At 53.5% G+C, this 4595-nt stretch overlaps 1 pseudogene; it reads left to right on the top strand.

Annotated features, from left to right (window-relative positions):
* The first annotated feature begins 2267 nt into the window (after positions 1-2267).
* LOC144135629 (U2 spliceosomal RNA) lies at positions 2268-2434 on the top strand (annotated as a pseudogene).
* The last annotated feature ends 2161 nt before the right edge of the window (positions 2435-4595 follow it).

Here is a 4595-nt window from a genome sequence, read left to right on the forward strand (position 1 = left end):
GCTGAATTCCAGTGTTAGCGAAGTCACCGCAAACTTTCTCACTTGCGCGGTGGATTGTCAGTGTAGGTTAAAGATAATATAAATAATAAATTCGTTTTCGGGGAAATGAAATGGCGCAGTATCTGTCTAAGATATAGGCGGACATCTGAACCGCGCCGTAAGAAAACGGATAAAGGAGGGAGGGAAAGAACCAGGAACACCTGCCGTAGTGGAAAGCTCCGGAATAATTTCGACCACCTGGGGATCTTAAACGCGCACTGACATCGCACAGCACAGAGAGGTTTTATTGTTTTGTCCTCCATGGAAACACAGCCGCCACGGTCGTGTTCGATCCCGGGAACTCCGGGTCAAGAGCCGAGTACTCTAACCACTGAGTCACCGCGGCGGGTGGGTTAAAGATGCCCAGGTGGACGAAATTATCCGGAGACCTCCACTACGAAACCCCATTCTCTTTCTTCTTTAACTCTCTTTTTGTAGCGACAGCTATATTACGGTAGAATTTTGAGCCTTCAGCGTGGCTGCACTACAGGAAGCCGCAACATGCGTAGAAAACTATGTAAAGGCCAGAGGCCTCGCGTGCTCGACAGAAAAATCGGGAATTCTCCGCGTCTGGTGAGGCAAACAGAATCGCACGGTTCCGGCAGACGACGACGAGCTAAAACACGAAATCTACCTCGAAGGCAAACCGATCCCAAAGAAACCCATGAATAGAAACTTAGGAATGTGGATTCAATCGAACCAGCGCTGTACTCGCACCCTCGCCCTACTAAAAGCATCGACGCTGCAGGTTCCTTTGCATGATTAGGCGGGTCTCGAGAGACGATACGGCATGCGCGAGAAAGACACGCATAAACACGTAAGGAGCCTTGTGGTGAGAAAAATGAACTATAGTCTCCCCTACTTTAACCTTACCCAAGGCGAAACACAACAAGCAGAAGCAATCCTACGCAGCGCCTACAAAGCTGCCTTACAATTACCAAACAGCACAACGACCAAAAGGTTGATGGCCCTAGGACTCCTAAACACGCTAGTCGAGCTCAAAAGAGCTATGCTTTTAACCCAGCTAGAACGTTTAAGGCTTACACCAACGGGCAGGGAAGTATTAAGAAAACTGGGTTGCGAAGGAGCGCTAGTAGAAATTCAAAGGACAGAGACAATACCCGACGAACGCAGACAAACATTAAAGGCGGCTCCACTGCCAAAAAATATGCACACAAATCTGCACACTGCACGCATATTGGCCAGAGCCACCTAAATACAAAGAACACTAGCCCTGAGGGACACAACGGTGTATGTGAACGCAGCCAGATATGCCGAAATTCCAGGACAAGGCAATCACAACATGGTGGCGACGGTGATAGGCTCGGACCTGCGCGAGATCACTAGCGCATCTCTAAACGACTGCACGGTAGTCGAGGCCGAAGAGGCGGCCGTAGCTCTAGCGGCAGCGGAGGGCTACCGGTCCAAGCAGTATTTAACGATCATATCAGACTTGCAAGCAGCCTGCCGAAACCATATGAACAGCAGAATCAGCCTTAGCGTGCTCCGCATACTCCGCTCTTGCGGCGCACCCCAAAAGGATAAGCAAGGAAGACCACTTTTGCATACGATAGTATGGACGCCAGGTCACGAAGGCAACCAAGAGGCCGACAGAATACATCGAGAGCATACGAAAAGCGCAGCGTGCCGCGTAGGCGGCCCCGAGGTTTTCGTACCTGTCCCTCAGGGATATACGGTGATTTTAGATTATTTTAAGGGGGTCAGAAGACGCTACCCCCACCACACAAATCACTTAGCAGAGAGGAGGCTATAGCTTGGTGATAGCTGAAAACGGGTACCTACCGTAAACTGCATATACTAAGCAAAATTCACCCCACGCAATATAAAGATACATGCCCATGGTGTAACGAAAAGCCCACGCTATATCATATTTCGTGGGAGTGCCCGAAAATACCCGTGGTCCCAACCATACCAAACAGGGATTGCTCTCCAGCGACCGGCAGTGCGACCAAATTGGTCTAATCCGGCGGGACAAGCTGTTGGCGGCATCCAGCTGAGCCCTGGAATAGGGGCAGACGACCATGTGCAAGAGAAGATGACGCAAGTCATCTGACACCGCAGACGAACGAAACTAGAGCAACATAAAGTTTATTCTCTCTCTCTCTCTCTGCGCTACCATTCCGTGGCTGTGCCGCAACGCTATCACGTGGTTGCTGACGTGTTCGTCATGTGGTTGGTCACGTGGCCAGGATGAAACAAATATGAGAATATATTCAGATATGTCTCTGTATCTGTATATCTGCTTTATTATCTGCTATGGTTCCTATTGGGACCCACGATATTAAGCTTATTTTTGGAATGCGGCGGAGTGCTAGAAGCACTCCGGCACGGGTTGGCCCGGTATAACACTGCCTCCGGGATCGGCCCGGATTATAATAGCGCGTGCACGTCTTTTCTTTCTATCGTTGCTCTCATCTCCTTTCAGCTCTCCTACTTCAAGCACGAGGTAGCGATTATGGCTGAACTTCAGCCAGTGGGCGGACCCGTGCTCTTTTCTCTTCATTGTTCCTGTCAGCAACAGCAGCGGCAGCAGCGCCCGCGAAACCGAGCTGCAAAAGCTGTGCGCATGCGCTGTGTCTAATGGGAAGAAGATGAAGGAACGCCCAGCGAAACGGAACGGCGAAAGACCGGCTTTGCAATTTAACTCAGCAAGTTAGTCTCGGCCAGCTGTAGCTATCGCGTCATTCCTGGTTTAACCAGAGCTAAACCGCCGCGAATTTTTTATCCCTTCCTTACGGCGTCGTTCGGGCGCCAAGCGAGATAAGTGAGACAGTTACGGTGCCATTTCCTTTCCTCAAAAATCAGCTTTCACATCTACTGCCTCTTAGGCTAACGGTAAGAAAGAAAACAATAAAAAATAATTTGCTTGGCTTCAGTATCAAAAAGTTTCTCAGTTAAATAATAAATATGCGGCGACATATTTAATATTTAACTCGAGGCCAGGGTATCTCCCAGCAAGCCGCGCTGCGTATATACAATGTCGCAGCTTTGGGGGCGGTGCTCTATGCGCTGCCGCTCGCCACAGTGTGCAAGCCGTGCTGGAAGAAACTCTAGCTTCAGCACCGCAAGTCCCTGGGCGTGTGCCTACGCCTGCCCAAAAACTCGCAGTGCGCCGCAACGATGGCCGAGGCAGGAGCGTGGCCACTTGAGCTCCAAGCAGCGCGCAGGGCATTGAATCATATAGACCGGCTTCACCGCGCACCGGACGGCGGCTCGCTGCTGCAGCGTATGCGCTCTCACCCGCGCTCACGGATGGGCGCGGCGCGGCTCGAGTATGAGCAATTGACCTAAGGCCCACCACCCTACGGCTCCTGCGCGCCCTGGCCTGCTGCCTCGGAGGAACAGCGAGAGATCGTCGGCATTGCGGGAAAGCGGAGCACACCACTCTGTGCTGTGCAGCAGCTGGCTGGAGCCGTCAAACACGAGGGGCTCCAGGACCATCTCCTCGTGTACACCGACGGCTCAGTGGCCCGCAACAGCTGCTCCCTTGCTGCGGCGGCCACCATCCCCACGCTGCAACTGCACAGCCAGCAACACGCAGCCTTTCCGGGCTCCTCCATCACGGCGGAGTTGATGGGGATCCGGCCCGGGCTGGACCTGCTGCTCACCCTCGGCCCTCCACCGCCCAGGAGTGCTCTGCTGTGCGACGCCCTCAGCCGCCTGCAATCTAACGGCCACGGTACCCCACTAGTGCGGGAATTTCGCTCGCGCATCGAGCGCCTCGCGCAGAGAGGTTGTGCCGTGCACAGTGGGTGCCCGGTCACTGCGGCATCGCCGGCAACGAGGAAGCTGACGACCTCACGATCGCTGCACACCAACTACCTGCCAGCGATCTGCCCTTGCGCTGGAGGACGTGCGTGCGGTCATCCACGACCATCCCCGAAAGCAGCACCCCGACCCACGCATCGCGGGAGGTGAGCGCATCGACAGTGTCACCGGCTGTCGCGCACTTACAAGGTCACAACGTGCAATGTTCCTCCGCGCGCGCATTGGCTTCCTGTGGCCCGGGGAACGACGGGTGCGTCACGGAATCGCGACGAGTGATGTGTGTGACGGATGCGGTGCAGTGGAAACACTAGAACACCTGTTCCTTCGCTGTGCCGCGTTCGCCGATGCTCGTCGCGATATGCACGCGGCCTATAGGGCGCAAGGCATACTACCAGACTCCATCAAGACGCTATTGTGGCCGCAGGGCAGTGCGCGCACTCGTGAGCGATCTTTGGTGAGCCTCTGTGGATTCCTTGAACACACGGGCTTGACGTCCCGTCTGTTCTCCGTCAGGTAGTTACACGCAGTGACCGAACGCTCCGCGAGTTCTACCTTGAACGATTAATAACTGGACGCCTCACTCCAGTTGTAACCAACACATTGCTGTGCGCGTGTGTGATTTAATTCCTCTAAAATGAACAAATCACGCGCACAACCTAGACACATTTTTTATTGTGTAAATAGTTTGTACATATTACTTCTCCCTCTATCCTCTCTTCCTGTCCCCTCACCTCTTTCATTTCGTTTCTCCATTCTGCCTGCTGTCC

Source organism: Amblyomma americanum, chromosome 5, assembly GCF_052857255.1.
Source record: "Amblyomma americanum isolate KBUSLIRL-KWMA chromosome 5, ASM5285725v1, whole genome shotgun sequence".
NCBI classification, from domain to species: Eukaryota; Metazoa; Arthropoda; class Arachnida; order Ixodida; family Ixodidae; genus Amblyomma; species Amblyomma americanum.